This window comes from Sinohyriopsis cumingii, chromosome 4 (genome assembly GCF_028554795.1).
Source record: "Sinohyriopsis cumingii isolate HCF-2022 chromosome 4, ASM2855479v2, whole genome shotgun sequence".
NCBI classification, from domain to species: domain Eukaryota; kingdom Metazoa; phylum Mollusca; class Bivalvia; order Unionida; family Unionidae; genus Sinohyriopsis; species Sinohyriopsis cumingii.
The window spans coordinates 57,298,589-57,320,870 of NC_142964.1; the positions used below are offsets into that span (position 1 = coordinate 57,298,589).

Genomic DNA, 22,282 nt, shown 5'->3' on the forward strand with positions numbered 1-22,282 from the left:
AATCTATAAATATAAATCGTTTGTCACGAGAGTCCATCCAAAATGGCTGACTTGGATGATGGGTCTGAATTGTCTTGAGACAAAATAGTTGAAAATATGGGAATTCTGGTCTTGTATATGTAAATGAAGAAGAAATGGAATATTTACAAAAAGAACAGATGAATATTGCTTTTAGTATTGCTGAAACTGAGTACTTTGAGGCTTTGAAGTCGCCTGTGTGTACTACACCTGAATTTCGTCAATGGATGATATTTTAATGGGATCGTAATGTTCACATATATTACTAATGCGCTGGTCCAGCACGAGTATATTTTATAGTGACTATCAATTTTCGGAAATATCACCATTGACAAATAGGAATGCACATGTGAAACGAGAGACTGATCCAAACCAACACAGAGGTGCTTGAACATGTGTGACGTTATCTGAAATAAAGGTTCGTTTTATTTTGATTTTTTTTTTAATAGCTTGTATATGTTGATGGAGGTCACGATTATGGACAGAGTATTATCTGTAAACAAATGAGAAATTTTGGCTTGTTTGATTGAATTATGGAGAAATTATGTCATGCGACAGGTTTGAGAAGGTAAAACACTACTCGCATTGCAGAGATAATTGATACAGGTAAATAATTTCCTTGTCACATAACTGTTTTTGACTTCTGTTGATTTAATCAGGTGCAATCAAAGTTAGCAGATGTTTTTATTCATATTTATTTCCATAAAGAAGAACGTAAAACATGATGTATATATGACTTTTAACATCCGTAGAAATAGCATTATCTACACATGGGTTTCTCTAAAATATGACATTTATTCAAGTCATTATTTGCAAGAAAAACATAACTATGGATTTGTTATAAAGAACAAACCACACATTTCTCTTAAATACTTCAATGAATTTTTTTTAATGAATATAATGAATTTTACTATTTGATTTATCAGTATAATTATCTGTGCAATACGAAACTTGTTTATGAGCATATTTTTAGAAACCTCAAATTGTCATCTTTAGAGTGATATAAAATGTGTATTGCTCTGACAAGAAATAAAATGTTTATAAGTCACTGAAAATATGTTGCCTACGTTTATCAGATATATGTATACTTAATGTTACTTAGTATTCTTCTGTCATTACTTAGTGTGCAAGGTAGTCTTTCTTCTGTCGTTACTAAGTGTGAAAGTTAGTCTTTCTTCTGTTGTTACTTAGGCTGAAAGGTAGTCTTTCTTCCGTTGTTACTTAGGGTGAAAGGTAGTCTTTCTTCTGTCATTACTTAGTGTGAAAGGTAGTCTTTCTTCTGTCATTACTTAGTGTGACAGGTAGTCTTTCTTCTGTCATTACTTAGGGTGAAAGGTAGTCTTTCTTCTGTTGTTACTTAGTGGTGAATGAGTTAGCTTGGTTGTATGACCATTTTATTATGTTTTTTTTTAAATTTGGAGGAAAGAATGACAAATTGGATAAAAAAAAATTAATGAAAAATTTAATCTTGTGTAATTATGGATGAAAAAGTATCCTATTGTTATGGTATTGAAAGATGATCAAGATAATAAATTTAAACTGCCCATATATTGTTATCATGTGTGAAATGATTTCAGGCCATATGATAAGAAGAAATGAAAATATTAGTGGTAATAAACTTTCTTTCTCAGTATGGTGATGAGAACATTACTTCATGTTGATAGATGACATAAATGTGTAATGACTGCTTTACATCTTGTACATCAATATTCATTATTTTGTGGTCTTTGTAGAAATGAACAAAACAAAGGTAGTTTGGAGAGAAAGTACAAGAGGTAGCAACAAAAAATATTGTGTTGGTTATAAAATTATTTCAGGTTATAGAGTGTGTCACCTTAGGTTAAAGATTTCAAGTGACTTGAAAAAAAAAAACTCTTGATTATCATCGAAAATTCCTGAATTTAAAAATGCACTAGTTCTGTGATATTGGTGTTTTTAACCATATGTGGAAGGATGAAACAGTTTGTCCATAAAATTATTCAAGTTTATTTTGCCAATACCAGAATATAAAGTTTGTTAATGAACTGTGTGTGTGTGTGTGTGTGTGTGTGTGTGTGGGGGTGGGTGTGGTTTGGATTTTTAGCGTAGCTTTAACAATTTTTCAGTCATATCGCTACTATGTCTGCAGTGTGACAGTTTTTAGTGATGTCTAGCACTGGGGCATCATGCCGCAGACATGTAGCATGATGTTCCACCCAGTCACATTATCCTGACACCAGGCCAACCAGTCTTAACACTGACCTCTTAATGCTGAGCGGCAAGTGAGGCAGCTGTTAGTACCATTTTTGTAAGTCTTTGGTATATCTCGGCCAGGGATCGAACCCACGACCTCCCGCATCCAAGGCGGACGCTCTAACCACTAGGCCACTTGAGCGGTTTGTTAATGAACTAAATACATTCTTTAAGAAGTTTGTATAGAATGGGTCAAATGAGAAAAAAGATATTGCTGTGAGGGATATTCCTTTGAGGAATTAAAGATGATTGATGTCTTTAAGTGTGTAAATGCATTGTAAATGAATGACTTAGAGAAATGTTGGGTAATGAATGTAAAGGTAAGAATTTGTTTGAATATCTGGTATAAAAGATTGATATATTGTTGTTATTCTTAAATGAAGTTTAAAATGAAATTTTGTATGAATGAGACTTGTTGTGTGCAAGAGCCTTTGAGAAATGCTGCAGTATTTAGCATTATAAGAAATGAAAAAAAGGATGTTAAGATCACTGTTAGAATTTTGGGTATGAATGAAGTTGTGGAGAGAATTTGTGATATTTTGTGTGATTGTGAGATAATTATTATTATATGTATATAGATATATAAAAAAAGGAATTGAGTGTTACTTACCTTGCACACAGGAATATTGTTGGGATTAAGGTGAAGGTAGGTTGAGTTAGAACCGTAAAAAGTGTATGAGAGGGTAGGTGAGGTAGATATGTAAAGGAGAAGTAACTGTGAGAAAGAGTATGTTATGGTTTAGTTTTGGCGTAAACCCCCCAGCATTGGAGTCTTCGAAATGGTTGCCGATTAAGATGCAAATGTGAGTGTTGTTGTTAATGCACACGGGGTTATGTTCAGGATAATCCAAATGCGTGTCGTTTAAGGCTGAATGCCGAGGTCACTCGGTAATTTAGTATAAAATCACATTGATTGCGCTGAAAGTTCCATTTAGTATCTTGAGTGTTCGGTTGTATCTGTTGAATTGCACATAGAATATGCTTGCCAGAATTGTTATTCCTAAGACACATCACCCGATATTTTTGTTCTGGGGAGTGATGACAAAAACGTGTGCTATGTCTTACATTGTAGGACTATTAATTTTATATGTTGAAATGCAGTCTTAATGTTAAAAGGAACATTACACAATGTCCACTTTAACAATTCAAAATAATATCGAGTAGTAAGATACATCATTTATGTATTCAATTATGATAGTTTGAAAGTTACCATTCACAGGTCGTGAATTACTATGAATTTCTTCACTACAGGTCGCTCTCGTGAACGGATCTCCTTATTTTTAAACAAGGAGGCTGCTTGTCGTTGCTGAAATTCAACAGATGAAATATAAATACTCGCCATAGGAAATGGAATTTTTACCACAAACAGTTGCATCCAACGTGTGAATTAGGGATTCTCGACATAAGATATTGAAATTTCAACCACCGCTGTGTAATTGAAAATATGCACTGTAAAACGTCCACGTAGGAAATATAACTTTAAATCGCCACTGTATAATTCAACATATAAAATCTAATATTTCCATCTAGAGAATGGAACTTTAAGGGCATGCACTTTGAGCCAACACGTGATATTAGATTCTTCGACATATACGACATCGAAATTTAAACAGCATTTTTCTCATTGGACAAGCGTTTGTCCCCTACGGCGTCTAATACGATTTCTAATACAACCATAGAACCAGTGTAAGCTCGGTTGTGTTTGTTTTGTTGCGCACGTCAATTCATAGTGTGCCCAAAAATGTTGAACGCTGCATAGCCTTTGTTCATAAGCATGCTATATACGTTTTAATTTCATACATTCATTGCTCATATTCCACCAGCGAGAAGTAGTCGCCAACCATGTTGTGTGTGACAACGTTATTTGTCAACTGTTTTGGATTTGCTTACTGTGTCGGACTTTAAAATACTTAGCACGTGTTTGCTATTTAATGTCTTTAGCAACTAGGATGAGTGCAACTATGGCAGTATCTTTAAGGACTCACGGTACTAATTTCAGTTCCCATAGTAAACCTATGCAAACACTATATTAAAAATTCAATAACTTAAAATTTTGGAGTGCTCATGATCAAACCTATATTGATCAGTATAGATGAAACCTGGATGCCAGCTTCTGTGTACAGGAAAGGATATGAGCCACAGCATTTTCTGAACCTGCACGTGTTTGAAACACGTGCTTTCAATTCCGCACCAAAGAGTCAACTGCTAATTTTAGTAATGAGTGTTGCAAACTCAAAGACTGTTAAAAGACTGAAATTCCATCAATAAAACAATGTCTATTTTTTTTCTCACTTACAGCTAGGATAAGCTCTCAAAAGATTCTTTTTCCTAAAAGATAACTTATTGTTTAAGTTACATTACTAACCAATCCTGGTCAGCCAAACCCATATATGCTCTATTTTATGTTACCCATTTCCAGGCTGGTTCCCATTTTTCCATATCATTACTACAGGACTCACGGTACTAATTCCACTCCAATGGTAAACATATGGAAACACTTATCATATTCAAAATTCAATAACTTAAAATTTATGGGTGCTGATAATGACACCTATAATTTTTCGTGCACATCTAACCTTGGCGCAAGCTTATGTGTGGAGAACACCATATGACCCGCAGCAATTTTTTTTACATACATGTGCATGAAACACGTGTTATTGATTCTGCACCAAATGAATCAGGTGCTACTTTCAGTACTGAGTACTCCTGAGTCAAGCCTGTAAAAATGCTAAAATTGCATCAGTAGAAATTTGTCAATATTTTTTTTACATTACATATCGGATAAGCTCTCAAAAGATATTTTTCCTAAAATTTTAATTTTCATTATTAACCAATTATGGACCACCAAACCTGTAAATAGTCTATTATTTCTTCACCCATTTCTAGACTGGTTCACATTTCTTCCGTATAATTTGTACCGTGTGTCCTACAGTGTGTCCTATATCAACCCATGATTTTCTTGACAGTCCTAGGAATACACAAGTAAGCAGTGTGCATAGTTCTGCTTGTCAAAGATTACATTAGTGAATATTAAATTATATTGCAAGTTCATGTTCACCTAAAGAGCAATGGTGCATTTCAGGCAATATTTAAATATTTATGCTTTATTTCATTTGAAAAGCAGAAGAAAAAAAAAGTAAAATAAAGCTGTCTAAAAAGAATCATCTTTTTTATCACCATTTATTGCTCTTCAATTTAATGTGAAATATATTACCAACCTTGTCATCTTATGTAATTAGTGAGTAAAAGGTCAAGGTGACCATCTATATGTACATATATTATTACAGAAAAAGATATTTAAATGACAAAAATTACCTAAAATTCCTCCCAGTAGACATATAATTTAAAACTAAAGGCAGACATATAGCTGTTAAAATGCAAAATATGAACTTTCAAAAGATTCACTGAAATTAGTGGGATGCAAAGTCATGAGAGGTCATCACCATCAAGCATGGTGGAAGAGACCAAAGTAATCACATCTGAAGCATTATGTTTCAAAACACAACTAGGAAATATCATATGCTTACTGTAATTACTCTATAAATGGTGTATGTATTGCTTTGATATAAACCAAAGTGTAAAACACTCCACCTAACATAATCAAATCTACACATTGTTCCACCTCCCCCTTCTTTGCAACAGTTATTATATATCATACCATGTGTTTAAACTTTAATATCCTACTGAAAGTCACTCTGTGGTTTATGAAAGGTATTAATTTTGCTTGTCATCCACAAATAGGACCATATTGCATATAAGGAGTCACTGTATTGCTGTGGCTGTCTGTAAGACTCCTGGTACCAATTCAGTTCCCATAGTAAACCTATGCAAACACCATTATATTAAAAATTCAATAACTTAAAAGTATTCAGTGCTCATCATCAAACCTGTATTTATTAGTGTAGATGAAACCTGGATGTCAGCTTCTGTGTACAGGAAAGGATATGAGCCACAGCATTTTCTGGACCTGCATGTGTTTGAAACATGTGCTTTCAATTCCAAATCAAAGAGTCAGGTGCTAATTTTAGTAATGAGTGTTCCAAACTGAAATACTGTTAAAGGATTGAAATTTCATCAATAAAACAATGTCTCTGTTTGTTTTTTTTTTTTCATTTTTACAACTAGGATAAGCTCTCAAAAGATTCTTTTTCCTAAAACATAACTTACATTACTTACCAATCCAGGACAGCCAAACCCATATATACTCTATTTTATGTTCACCCATTTCCAGGCTGGTTCCCATTTTTCCATTTCATTAGTACCCTGTGTTCTTAAACGGCCTGCTTTGTTCTGAATATCAAAGGAATTAAAGAGTGGCTTTTTACCCCACCCCACCCCCTTTACCAATCTTGTAGTGTGAATTAGTTATCTTTTTATTCCAGAAAAGTCTTGTCCATACAAAAGCACTCAAAGTATTTTCATTTTTCTCTAATTTCATGTGCAGATATGTACAAGTTTAAGCTGCTTCCTACAAATTGAGACCATTTAATCTTACTTTATCTTCTTTAATTAGCTAATTATACATAAGTATTTAATTGAGGAATATTATTTTACCATATATGATATTAATTGCAGTAATACCAGTAAGTAGACTAACAAGTAGGTCTCCACTTTTTTTTCTGACCGCTGTCAGGAAAATAAAATAAAGCAGAGACCTACTTGTTGCTTATGTGGGTCGGTGCTTCTTTCCGGGGTTTTCCATGCTTCTTCCTCCACCATTTATTCTGGCCATCATGTATAGAATATCTGTTCTGAAAAATGGTGTTAAACCCTATAAAACAAATGTCCTCATTCAGGAGATGGTTATAACCCATTTCATGCTGTTCACATGCTTAATTCACACACAGTAAATACTGTAATGTAGTTGTCTCTCCTACTCAAACAAAAGCAATTGTTACTCATACAGTATTAGCGTCAACAGTAGTTAATTAATGGGTTGAAATATTTATGCTTCAATATACTATTTACCTAACTCCCAGTTCATAAGCCTTTGCTTATGTTTCAGTTTTTGGGGTTGGAAATTTTATGAGACCATGTTTTCAAACCTTAAGCATGTGCTGACTTGTCATGTGACTTTACAAGGTTTGAAACAGTGCTGATTCATAATAATGTGCTCCCCAATTCCCACAGTTCCCTCTACCATCACTAGTGTTTATGACCGAAGCTTGCAGTGACTTTTCATTCCCCTATAACTGTCTAATGTTTGAACAGGATGCTGTTACACTGTAATATGCATCCCCCCACCCCCTTTCCCAACGAATTCAAATTCATCATCACTAGGGTCTGCATTTCAAGTGTCCTAAGTTTGACTATATTTTCAAGCTAGATGCACCTCAGTCTGAGACATTTATAAAGACAGGTTAATCACTTGGACCTTCTTTTCCTATTATTTAAAGCTTCCATTTATTTCATTGTTTAGTTTTGCAGATGCTTATAAAAAACTGGAACTGCCCTGTCAGTCTATGCAATTGCTTTAATTGTACATTACAGACAAATTTGGAAAGTTTTATTTATGTATTTTATTATCCTGGTAAAAATTGCCATCTGGAGCCGATAATCATTGAGAGTTTGGATCTTCCACACTAGTGAAGTGACCATATGATTTGCAGTCTTTGTTTGCTCCAAGGACTGAAATAAACAACACATATTGAACATACCGGTACTTCATTTTAGGGCGAATAGTACAACATGGCAGGAGCAGGAAGCCAAAAGAATATTTTAAATTATCCCGCAGACGTTATCTGCATGATAATAACATTTGTTTCAGATGATGAAGCTGACGATGCCCAGACTTCCTAATGAAGATGTCATGGTTGAAGCTGATCTTTTGTAGATCTCTGTATCAGTTGGTGACAACACAAGGGTAGATTAGAGTACAGACTTGTCTTTGGCCATCCAGAGGCATTATTATCCTCAATCCAGGGACACCTGATTCTTTGATGGAAAGAAAACCAGGATGGGTTTACTGCATTGCTACTGATGAGGCACACATGATTTATAAATGGTACTTCCATTTTTTAAAAAGCTAGATACACCAAACTAATAACATTTACTTTAAAGCATCTTTCATATAAGAAATGTAATATAAATAAGAAGAAAAAAACCCCACCAAATCCTTAATAATCTTTGTCTCTTTCTTTGAAATTAGTTTCTCTTTCTGACTTTATGTGGATTATAGTTAGGAGAAGCTGAAAATGTGATGGGCACATGTTGCACTAAGTCAATTTAACACTTTAAGTGAATCCAACGGAGAATTGGCATTCTGTATCAAAACACAAGACATGGACAGATATAGATTTTGCAGAATGACTGAAAACTATTTTACAGTCAAAACCCAATCTGGTATTCTGAAAGTATCACATTTGCATGTATGGATGAAATTGTAATAATGATGAGCAAGAGATTAAAATTGGAATAATTCATCCTTAAAATTATTGACATTTAAAAATTTTTTTTTATTATTTTAGGATAAGCTGATGCAAGTAATAATCACAACTGATTCTTTCAGTGACTATTGGCTTTCATTTACCTCCCATGAAGGACATCAAAAACTGATAACATGTCAAACCTACATGTGCATAGAAACAATTGCTAGTTTTTATAGAATAGTGGAATGGAGACCTGATTCTCTGTTGTCAATATTGCTGTAGAAACAAAAGCCTGATTATTATTAGCTAAAGTTGATACATGTGACTAAGCTCTTCAGACAGGGCCTGTTGTATGCCGACAGACAAGTAATCAAAGAAAAAGGGTCCTCAGTCACTCATGTTAACAGGTGTGAAATGATCATTCTCGATATTTTCTTTTCATTTAGTTAAGCTGTCATGCCATATGCTTCTTGTAGCAATAGGCCTACAATACATTAGCTGAAGGCATGCAAATTCAAGCAATGAGATAAACTGCGCTAATTGTAAATTGTCATTAATAGTTTATTCTTAATATCTTCATAAAATCATTATTGCATTTTAGAAAAGAGTGACTTGTCCTTTCACTGAGACTCTGGTTACAAGATTTTATGTATATGGAAATACTTTTTTCAGTGTTTTTCAGTGTGTATGTGTGTGTGATTTGGATTTTTAAAGCAGCTTGAAAAAATTCAGTCATATCGCTACGATGTCTGCAATGTGGCAGTTTATAGTGATGCCTAACACTGGGGAATCATGTCGCAGACATGTAGCATGATGTCCCACCCAGTCATATTATCGTGACACCAGGCCGACCAGTCCTAACACTAACTTCTTAATGCTGAATGCAAAGTAAGGCAGCTGTTAGTACCATTTTTTAAAGTCTTTGTTATGACTCAGCCAGGGATTGAACCCACGACCTCCCGCATCCGAGGCAGATGCTCTAACCACTAGGCCACCGGAGCGGTCACCTTTTTTCATGTTTGAATTTAAATTTAAAGGTTGAAAACTGATGTCAAAATCCAGTAATGATGAAAACTAAATATACTTTATTATTATTATAAGGAAAACAATTTTATTGATCAATATTGACTAAACATAATTTTTACATTTAGAGTGAATAAATCAGCATTTATCCTAATCTGCTAATAATTAACAAATGGTTTCATTACAGAATCTATTAAAATACAATAATTAAAATTTACACACATAACTATCATGATCTTAATTACCAATTTAAATCAAGATAAACAATTTAATGTCGAGGCATTTGGAATGAAGTGCCTTGTCAAAGTGCACACCATGGTAGACAAAGGGGGATAATCTGATGATAGGTTTTGAATCCACACCCTTTTGATTGCAAAACCAGCAAGTTAAACATGTAGCCACCACAGTTCCTACCACCATTAGTTGCCTCTTCCAGCATGCAGCAAAAGTTCATTGGAATTATTCTACATCCCTGAGCCTGCTGGGGATAGAATTCAGATTTGTAATAAAAAAAGGAAGCACTCCTTGTTGATGAAGAACGAATACCTCAAACCAATGGCATTTTGTGTATTTTTTATAGAAGAAAATCATGAAATATCAGGTACATTTGGAAATTTCATACAAGGTAAGAGTATTAAGATACAGAAGAAATTCTCCAAATGTAACCAACCAACTCTCCTTACACTAGTAAGCCCCTTCCCCAAAAACATTGTATTTCTTTTTCTCAAGTCAAACTTTCTAAAAAGCATTTGCCTATATTTGGTCTGGGTTATTTGTGACACCTGTACAAAAACATTATTGTTTTGCTTCTTAAGTGTAAATAGAACTGATTTTTCAAAAGCATGGACTTACAGGACTGAAAATAAGGGGTTAAAATATTGGGTTTCAAAAGCATGGACTTACAGGACTGAAAATAACGGGTTAAAATATTGGGTCCTTGGGCTCAAGATTGATGTTAAAATTGTGATATACAAGTAAACTGTTAGCAAAAAAATTAAATATAATTTTATTGCTACTGCTATTTATGACTGAGATTGCTGACATATCAAACTTGCTAGTTAACATTGAAAATAGACAGACTTTTTGCTACTTGAAAATATTACAGCTAAAAAAGTGTTGTTTGTACCACAAAAAAGTTAATTTTGAGCCCTGGTCCCACTTGTGTGCAGTTGACTAACATGTTTTGCTTCACAGAGTACCGTGTGAAACAAATATGATATTAACAGTTTCTGCTACTATCAATATATACAAATTATAATGCAATTGCAATTTGTGATGGAAAAGTATTCTTTTATTCACAATTTAATCATCATAGTAGACAGGATCCACATTAATACCCCTCTTCAAATGGAGTGGCATCGGATGACCAATCCACTTTAATACCTCTCTTCAAATAGAGTGGCAGTGGATGACTGATCCACATTATTACCCCTCTTAAAATGGAGCAGCATTGGATGATTGATCCATATTAATACCTATCTTAAAATGGAGCAGCAATGAATGACTGATCCATATTAATACCTGCCTTAAAATGGAGCAGCCTTGGATGATGGATCCATATTAATACCTGTCTTAAAATGGAGCAGTATTGGATGACTGTAGCATAGCACAGTCTGTTCTCCCAGCACCAAAACCTTTAATGACATCCTTGAGAACAAATATCATGTTCTCTTGCTGCCTGTCAACTGGTTTGTTGCCTCCAGGTTTACTATGAGGGTTTACAAAACAACCCAGTCAAATCCTCATGGCCAGTAATTCTGGAAGCAAGATGTCTGTCTTTAGGTTGTAATCAAAGCACTCCACTGTATGTTTTGATTTCCTGGAATGGCTGTTGAAGAATGGTACAAGTCATTTAAGTTTACATTTGTATATAAATGGTTTCCTTCAATAATTCCATCCTGGAATTCACGTAAATGAAAGTACCAGTTCAAAATTGTGAAGCATAATTGTAAAGTTGATCCTGGTGGTTATGATTGTAGTCTTCCACTCAGAAAATTTGTTGTGTTCAAGGTAGCCTGACCCTGTCTGTCCAGCACATATCCAGGAACTTGGACTGCTGTTTTATCCATTACTAGTACATCCATGTTCAAGAGAATAGGGAATCTTTGCTCCATCTCCTAGAATAGAATATAAGTATCTTCAACAGTCTCATCCACCATCTGACAGAACATTGGCTTCCTGTTCTTAACGGGCATAGTTTAGTATTATTAGGAATGGTTTTGAATTGTGGGTTTGTCTGTTGTGGTTATCATTTTGGTCACATGCAGAGATTACATAAAAGTCCTTCGCCAACTGTGTGTACAGAATCCATATGTTCTTGGAACACTCCCTTTACCTGCTCATTCACATCTGACCTCCTGAGTATGACCTTCAAGTCTGGTAAACTCCCTTCTTCTAGGGAGCAATCAGTCTTGTAAAACGTCTTCACCATTTTCTAAGAAAAGAAACAAAACAAAAGCAAAACTCATTAAAGATAAATTATTATTCTGCATGGGACAGCATAAAATTGTGATAATTGCTTTTCCAGCATCCAGCTTGATAATATTAAATTCAAAGGTATGTCAATTTAATTTTTCAAAGTATATTTTCTGATAATAAAATGTAGTACAACTGTTGAATTGACAAAAGCATAATGTAAATTTAAACAAGGCTACATACCCAATTTGAACTACACATCTGACATGATGCAAACCGAGGTGTAACAAATATGTGTGATCTGCTATAACAACATTTTACTCCTAAGAAATGGTGCAATGTCTGTTTCCCACAAATCTTACACAAACATGCAAACACATAGAGACATATAACCGCCAAACTGCATTAAACCTTGCACTTTATGTTCCACCTTTTTATGTAGATTACTAAGGACCTGGACCAAGATAACAAACACATGTATAAACTACCACAGCTAAACATCAAAATTGAAATCTTTGATAATGGTCAACCCCTTGAAAACAAAACCCCTACCCAGACTTTTGGGTCCAAATGATTTTCTGCCTTGAGGTTTTAGTATACACAGTAACCTGTAAGAAATCTTATTCAATGTCGAACAACTATCATGACTGGTTTATAAAGCTCATGTCATTCAGGGTTGTGAACTATCATGACTGGTCTGTAATGCTCATGTCATTCAGGGTTGTGAACTATCATGACTGGTCTGTAAAGCTCATGTCATTCAGGGTTGTGAACTATCATGACTGGTCTGTAATGCTCATGTCATTCAGGGTTGTGAACTATCATGACTGGTCTGTAATGCTCATGTCATTCAGGGTTGTGAACTATCATGGCTGGTCTGTAAAGCTCATGTCATTCAGGGTTGTGAACTATCATGACTGGTCTGTAATGCTCATGTCATTCAGGGTTGTGAACTATCATGACTGGTCTGTAATGCTCATGTCATTCAGGGTTGTGTACTCCAGGTCTAAGATCTGGCACTCCCATCATCTTCAGACACACGAGCTGGCCACCCCCATGGATGAAGGCTGATACCCCAAACTCATCCACTGATATATAAAATGCAAGCAATTGTATGCAATAACATTTCAATTTAACTTCCATTTACACACAGGTATAAATATGTCCAAGTGCCAACGTTTTGCAATTACACATGTACAAGTAACCATTAAATTAATGTTGTCATTAAAATTAAAAGAACTATAACAAATTTATTTTAATAATTATTTACTTCTTAAAAATGAACAGCAATAAAGATGGAAAATTGCCATAGATATACACAATGTAATTATAAGACATAATATAAGTGAGATTTTGTCACTCTTTTCATAAGATCAGTTATAAGACAGTAGGATATAATGTTAATTTATAGATTATAAAGTCGTCAGTTTGCAATCAGTTACATACATGTACATTAGTCAAGTGATAATAAAGCTGATAAGAAACAATGAGCAGAAAATGAACCACTTATGCAAATTGAACTGAATTAAAAACAATTATTACAAACCAATAAATAGTACAATTATTAATATTTAATTTAATGTTGTTAACATTACAACACAGGGCATGTATGCACATGAGAAAATGTTATTATTCTATTCATGTTTGGACAATACTTGCATTTACATATTTTAAACTAGATAAATCAGATTGATATTATCATTTGCTTAAAAGTAGAACTCTTTATATACTCTTTATAGTAGTGGGTCACAAAAGGCTCACACATGTGGACCAAATAAACTTATTTGACATAGTGGGCTGCTACAATATGACCGAATCGATCTTGAACTATCTGTTTTCAGGCTGAAGTGACCCATATCCACATGGACACAGATGAGATTCCAGTTACGTCAGTAAAAAAGAACTTGTTGGTCATGTGTAATGCTTAGCAACTGATGAGATCCCTGGTCTTTAACTACATATATATATAGGTTTGAAGGGTAAGAGATCAGATTATACATTTATTTAGCACAGACCCTGAAGTTTGGGACTGTCCACTGGGTTGTAACTTTTAAACTATTAAGCTACCTACCAGTGTCGCAGATGACTTTTTGACCTATTGATTATTTTCGCTCATTAAATTCAGCAATATCAGATTTTACAAAAATAATTGGGTATTTTTTATTTTTTAGAATAAACACTGACTCAACATTTCTGAAGGGTATAGATTTTAATTAATCACATAAGTCATTGTCTCTGCAAATCATGTTTTTGAGAAAACTTTGTTTCCATCCCGATTTTTTTTACTGATGATTTAATAGTCTGAATTTCCTCAGACACCTGTCACCACCCACCACAACACAAATGTCCAAATATCAAAAAAACAGGATGGAAAGGGTCCATAGAGACTGATTTAACAGATTTATCAGTTACATCTGAGAGAATAATTCTTACTATATATGTTGGTGATGGAATGTTACATGACTAGGAATTATTTGTTAAAAAAATTTGCAATATTTTGATTGAAATTCAGCTTTCGAAGATTTCCTCCATCGTATTCCTGACATTTCATGGATCTGTCTGATATTACATTAACGCGTGATTTTATACAATAAATATGCAGGTAATTGCCCATTTTATTTTTGATGACAAAAGTTAGACTGGCTTACTATATTGCTTAGAATTTTTTTTTTACAAAATGTTATTTTTATTGTGACCCATTATAATATAAATGGCACCAGACAATAAAATGTGATGGGGAGTTTAAATATATGTGTATCATTCCTCAGTCCATGAGGCTACTAGTGTGTCACCCAATGCCACAATGCTTGGAAGAGAAGTTGTTTTGCCTGCTGTGCTACATGAACATCCCATGGAAGAAGATGGAAACTGTAATAAGATAATATCAAATTATGTTTATGTACTGCAGGAGAGCATCAAACATGTGCATGAATATGCTAGAAAAAAAATTAAATTAACAGGTCAAACCATGAAAAAGTACTATGATGCCAAGACTGTATTTAATACATGCACCTGGAACACCAGGATTCTGAACGTACCTTTATCAATTTTTTAATCATATCACTACGATGTCTTTAGTGTGGCAGTTTACTGTGATGTCCACCAATAGGGCATCATGCCGCAGACATGTAGCATGATGTCCCACCCAGTCACATTCTTTGGACACAAGTCTGACCAGTCCTAACACTAACCTCTTCTTGCTGAGCGCCAATCGAGGCAGCTGTTAGTACCATGTTTGTAAGTCTTTGGTATGACTTGGCCGGGGATTGAACCCACAACCTCCTGCTTCTGAGATGGACGCTCCAAGCACTTGGTTCAGATGCAACAAAATCAAAATTTTATATATATATATATATATATATATATATATATATATATATATATATTTGTAACTTTTCTGGATTAATACTGTTTTTATTTCATTCCTATTATTATGTGTAACCTAGCTGCTTTCTTATTAACCTGTGCAGATAACTCCGTAGGAGGTGCCATCATTGCCACTTTGTCAAGAAGTCTGTTGTGAGAAGACACTTGGTGGAACAGCACAGTGGGTTTGACTGCAAATACGAAGGATGCATGACCAATTTTGAGCAATGAGGTGGTCGACACCAAAACTGCATTTCTGAATGGGAACCAGGTTGTTTAGGAGAACTGATCGACTGGTGTAACTGGAACTAAAACTAAACATTAAATGCTGGAGTTGGTAGGAAAGTTTTCCCAAAGACCGATTCTAGAGCAGACATAGTAACATCAAAGATGGCAGTGGCAAAGCCACACGTTGACGAGATGCTTGCATCAAAGAGGGCCACTTGCAAGGTTTCTCTGGTGATTTCCCATGTTGGACAAGTTGGTACAAACAAAGTTACAACATGCCTAGAATGGACTTGTGATATTGGATGTTGCGGAACTTGTTTCATGAACTGTGGATCAACATTAATGGCTGATCCAGTCTCCTTATTTGCAGCCATTACCCACCAAACATTTCAGCCTTTAAACAATATGAAAATAAGTTGTTCATGTATTCCTTTTAGACAGAGACCCTGCACATTTCAGACACTTCTTAAATTATCTTTGAAATGGAGCAGTTTGTGAATTGCTGACTCCTCCCTAGGAGCTGAGGTTCTTTTTTGAATTCAAAGATGAAACAGCCTTTTACTGGTTGGCAGGACTAGTCAAAATGATTGAAAAGCGCATGACCTTGAGAAGAGATGATGCCCTGTAAAAGAAGAAGAAACAAATTGTCTTTAGGATGCTTATCTGTAAGCTATGATTCATACCTTGTGTGTAGTTTAATTTTACACACCTGTAAATGGGGTGTAGCAGTGTATTTTTGTTTCATACCTGCTTTTGGTACACTCCATTTTTGCCATTATTCATACCAGTTTATGGGATACCACTTAGATGTCACCCAGTATGCCCAACAAAGTCTTCTAAAGAACCCACTTTACACAAGAGGATACTCAACTTAATCACTTTTATGCACTGACATTTTCTTTCTAGTATGAATGGAAATTCTTGTGATCTGGACACTGATGTGATACCATAATGCAACATGATGTGCTCTCAGACTTCATTATTCTTGGAAAACTAAGAACTCTCTACCTTTGGATTTAACTTAGTGCATTTTGAATTGAAGGGTAAAAGCATGTAAAAAAATAGCATGTGCTAGTATTTCTTTGGAGTAATCACAGGACAATATTGTGAAGAATTTATGATTTTATTTGCCAAGGTAATGCATATTTCTCTCACTAAAATATGACACTGGATACTTCAATGATGTATTTGGTAATTATCATACAGGAATGATGGCTGCAAACACTTTGTTTTGAATGCGTGTACTAGAGGATGCGGAGGTGTGTTCATTTTACTAATATTAGTGATTGGCTAGTTGGCTTTACTTCCTTTTGCTTGGTTCAAGCTTATCTATCTAATATTATATACACTTGATACTGAATGTTGATTATATTTTAAAAAGTTTTAAAAAATATTTAAATTTTAATCTCTTATTATATGCAAACAGTAAGTCTAGTCAAGGTCCATATTTTGTATATTTCAAGTTCATATATAATTAAAAGTAAAAGGAACAGGAAAATAATGATGCCATGTTAAAGTAAATGACCATGTGATGGTTCTGTTATATTTGGGGAACAGCATGTGCACATGTACTATTTCAGTAAAGTTCAACATTTTTGGTTTTTGATAAAGAAAAGAAAACTGAGTGCTACTTCTTGGATGCACTCATCTATCACACCTTGGTTAGTTAGCTTAGTTCTATTTTTACATGTACAACAGTAATATTCAATATTCCTGGATATATTGAACTATCACACCTTGGACAGTTAGTTCTATTTTATATGTAAAACAATAGCAGTACTTCATATGTGTATTCGAGTTTATGATTACTGCTGAGATTTTACTTTGTTCATGCCATTCATTGTTATAGAAACATGGAAATTTATATTTGGAAAAGATAGTTATTAAATATGGTTTTATGCATATTTTTTTTCAATATAACACTTGCCTCCTATCAATTAATTTGACCTGGATTTCTATTTTTAATTCTTTGGATCAGCCTACAACCATGATTCTCTAAATGAAACTGGGTCAATAATAACTTCATTGAAAATGTATACATAAAACGGGTGAATGGCACATTACGTATAAATGATATGGATGAATATTTTATGATATAAATATTTAATTCTTCCTTTTATGATTCATCATTATGATGATTATATACATGAAATACTGGGGGCTCAGGTTGGTCATAATTAAGAGCATTCACTGCATAGTTTGTACATGTCAGTAAGATTATTTCCTATGAAAAGGAAATCTAAAATGCTTAGCTGTTGTTCTTGTTTAACTGTACAATTTTTGCAGAATATTCATAACATAATTCTATCTGTATAATTGTTATTTATTAGATGCAGATGGGCTACAGTAAAGACCCAGAAATTCTGTCAGAAGCTACATGATTAATTAATTTCATGAAGAAAACTGGGATTTTGCAAATACTCAGTATGTAAATACGCATAAATAGTAATATTATACTCCCCATATTGATTTGGAAACCAAACACTACATAGGGTGCGGGTCACTGTTATGCCGGTTCATCAGGTGTAGGTCAAAGCTTCCCTTTTAGTATGTTTACAGCATGGAATTTTCATTCATTCCATTTTCGGCATGGCATACACGTTCACTGCACTGTTAATAAAGTGAGCCATTTCATGCAATTATGAATGGCCGTACTTATTATACTTAACTGTCACTCTTAAACCTCCCAATATCAATTGATGAATATGCAGACTTATTTCGGCAATCGTGATTTGAACGTTCGTGCGGAACATGTTTATTTGAGCTACGATGTCTTGTTGTCCACGGATGCTGTAAGAGACGTAATTTTTGACTGAGATGATATTTTTATCACACGGCTTATCGACATACAACTTAAGTATAATGCCTTGTACATTTAGCAGGTTTTTGTTTCTGTAGTCATTTGTCTGGAAATCTACAGGATTCTATAGCATGTCTCATGTTCTTGGGTCTTTATGTTTATATGATTACGTCAGTCTCACAATAGACATTTTGGTGCATGAATTTGATTGGTTCATATTTTTTTTTTAGCCCGATGATCGTATGTGCTAAATTCTGATTGGTTAATAATAATAGCATAAAATGAGGCCAACGTTCACGACCGTTGTCTCAGCCACAGGGGTTCGTTACAAAGAAAATTTGGAGTATCCGTCCATGAATCAAGAGATTGGGGTTCTAACCTGTAAGAATGTAACACAAGGGAAGACACCAGTCCGCACCCGTCGGTAGTTCAAACACTGCTAGTGTATCCTGTTGCGTCTGCTAATTTCCAACTTAAGCCAGTCGTAATCAAGAATAGTTCAATTTTCAAAACAGCTCGACACACTTGGTTCAGTTTGTGACTTAATGAAGAAAATGCAATAATTGTTCGCCCATCTTGACGTCTGGACAAATGTCGTCTAAAAGTGCCGTTTTGCATTCGGATAATCTTGGATTTCACCATTGACCGAAAGGTAAGATCCGAACAAACAGCACATGCAAATGCACACACCCCCACCCACCATGACATCCATGCTCCAGCTACGACCAAACAAATGGTCGGAGTGGTCGAAAGACTCGGTTGTATAGCGACGATTCGAACAAAAGCAGTGGCTGGGACAATCGAAACAAAGATCAGAGTAGGAATTAAACTAATGCAAGGAAAGCTTAGCTAATGAAAAGAGATTCAAAAACATAAAAATTGAGACATACTACAAGGAGAATCATTAACTATCTAACCAAATTATCGATCAGGTAAAGGGGAACTAGGGCAATCGCCGACCGATCAAGGGACCAACGGGGCCAGTAAGAGCAGTGATAAAGAAGATCAGGATACAGGCATAATACAACAACGCAGGACAAAGGGACACACGGGAAACGAGAAGCAGTAATAAAAAAGATCAGGAAAAGAAGGCAACATTGCAGCAAGAAACCATGACCAAAAATAGCGGTAATAAAGACGATCAGGAAAAAAAACTACACATCGCAGCAGGACAATAGGGAAAGGCGGTAGTTGCAGAAATAAAGAAGATTAGGAACAGAAGGAGAAAGAGCAGGAAAACAACAAACATACGTTACTAGAGATTAGCAGGGAAAGAAGCAGACACCGATGGAAAAGAAAGAAAGCAGAAAAGAATTGCCAAACTAAGCAATAAAAATAAACGCCCAAACCTGAACCAACAGAAAAGAATTTGCCATCTCCAATAAATAACCTGAATATCCCTCACTCCTCCCCCACCACAAAAGAAACATACTAATCTATAGCACACATCCAGAATAATACATATAGTACATGCACATCTATAACGTGCATACAGCATAAAACCAACACATTCATCCGCCCCACCCCAAAGAAAATAAAAATGCACCACACACATCATATAGGGCTTTCATTCTCGATCAAAGAAAGCCCTCGCCCGACTAAAACTTAATCAGCCCAGAAAGGGCATTGACTGGTTCTTTTATAAATTCACGGCATTGAAACATCCGAAATCAACGGCTGCTGTAAAGCCTAACCGATTCAACAAATCTTTCGGGAAAAAAAAACAAGTACGCGTAGTACAGTACAAATAATAACTATTACAAAGTAGGAAAATTCACAACTCAGGAATATTCGATTGGGATGTGACTCTCGCACGTTTGGCGTTAGGTTGGAGAGCGGTCCGCACAAAATAGGTAACTAGACATAAATTTGAAGCAAATGTAAATTTGCTGCTTGTATAAAAGATCACATCCTTGGTCAGAAGGAGATGGGGGAGGGGGGCATTGGGGGTTTCCTTGCTTTCGCTGCTTGCTCTGGTGGCACGGCATGGTTAAACGCACATATTAAATGACACGAAAACGCATGCACACTAACGAGTCGTGCATGCCAAAAGGTTATTTATTATATGCTCAGTTTTTCTCCGTTAACTTTGCAATGTCAGAATCGTTCAGTATTTTACGATATTGCACACCTTCATATTGCACTCACGTTCAGGACACGTGTGCCCGATAGTGTATTAGGAACTACTTTGTAAATAATCATGTGCACTCGTGTAGCAGACGCTGTACGTTTTGGTTGATTAAATTTGTTTCTGAATGAACTAAAGCATATGTTTCGGCGATAGACGCGAGATTTCATAAAATTGCTGGGTACCTACAAATAACATAAGTAACAAGGCATAAACTGTCTGCTTTAGCTGGCAATAAGAATGGCGAGAAATATACTTACAGTTTTACATCCTGAATTTCCTCAAAATGTACTTTCTTAGTTCTGCGAATCCGAATTACATGAGCCATGTCATGAGTTCTGAAGCTTGATTACACATTTCGAATTGTACTGTAATTTCGACTATATTCCAAGTGCAATTACATCCTCCTTACTGCACTCAAAATGAGATAAACATTAAACTTAATAGCGTCTTTTTGATAATTGCAATTGAAAGACTTCATATTTTCCCCACATTATGATTTCAAATAGCTAATGATTGAACAAACACACTTGCAGATGTCAACACGCTTCTCGCTGGCTGCTTCAGACCGATGTATCTCGTGTACAGTTTGCACAGATGAATCCAGTGCATAATCACTAAATTTCGTAGAATCGAAAAAAATACCAAAATCTATTCATTACAGATCAAATGGAAAAGTTGTTGCAAAGCACATTCGTTCACAATATGACTCCAAATTTCAATTTTAAGCAGACAAAAACGCCATTTGCTTTCGAAACTTATGTCTAGCAAACGACTAAGTTTAAATTTATCTTGGCGGAGTTATGTGCGCATTAATAATGTTGTGTAATGATGAATCTGCGCTTGTGTATTTAGTTTGGAATACGGCATACATTCAGTTACTTTGTTTCGTGTAGTGTATTTTGTTTATATAAGTAAGCCTTAGGTAGAATAAGAAAATAAGCATAGAATAAAAAGGTTACTGCATTTGTATGGGAAAATATGAACTCGTTTTGTCGGATGGATATACTTAACTCCCAAGGTCGTGTAATATTCCATCCGAAAAACTCGTTCATATTTTCCCATACAAATGTAGTAACCTATAAATACGAAGTTATTAAGGAAAACAGCAACGCCCATTCGATGTTTAGTCGCGGTGAGACCAGCGAACAGCGAACAGCGCACACCAGCGATGAGAGGGGAACAGCTCAAGGAGGCGCGGTACCCAGCAGGCTACCAACTACCGCTGTTACCGCTGTAATTTCTTTGCATGCACTACGGTCTCTCAAGGCTGTATGTATAATTTTTGTTACTAGATGGAACTGGATCTTAAGTAGGCTGATAAGTCAGCCCCTCCACAGTGATGATATTGATTTTCGGTTTAGGTGCTGGTATCACCTATTCATTAAAACCTGCATATATCCGCAGCCAATTTTGGCTGCACGCATCGGTGTACATTTTATGCATTTACTGGTATGTCTCGCGGCTGTGGAGCTACCGTCAGCTGAAGAGTTCTTTTGGTGACATGTACATTATGTTTCCGAAACAAATGCTATGTTTGGTGACTTGTAAATCCACGTGGAATAGCACAGCCCTCTGTCCTGTGGCCATTCTGAATTTCGCGCTAGATATGGCTGTTACCAATTACCGGTAAGTGTCTAAAGAGTATGGGAGTTTGGTCCGGAAAGATTTGTATGCAAACAAAGTGCACATTTTAATGAACAG

The 22,282-nt window shown here is 35.2% G+C and overlaps 2 long non-coding RNA genes across 2 annotated transcripts; one reads left to right on the forward strand and one right to left on the reverse strand.

Annotated features, from left to right (window-relative positions):
- The first annotated feature begins 30 nt into the window (after positions 1–30).
- On the forward strand, positions 31–17,552 carry LOC149801211 (uncharacterized). Its single transcript, XR_016420594.1, has 4 exons — positions 31–436; positions 8,018–8,254; positions 13,898–14,035; positions 15,527–17,552. It is a non-coding gene; the product is annotated as an uncharacterized LOC149801211 (long non-coding RNA).
- LOC149801212 (uncharacterized) lies at positions 9,653–15,653 on the reverse strand. Its single transcript, XR_016420593.1, has 2 exons — positions 15,519–15,653; positions 9,653–12,075 (listed from the first exon to the last, which is right to left on the reverse strand). It is a non-coding gene; the product is annotated as an uncharacterized LOC149801212 (long non-coding RNA).
- Positions 17,553–22,282: the final 4,730 nt, after the last annotated feature.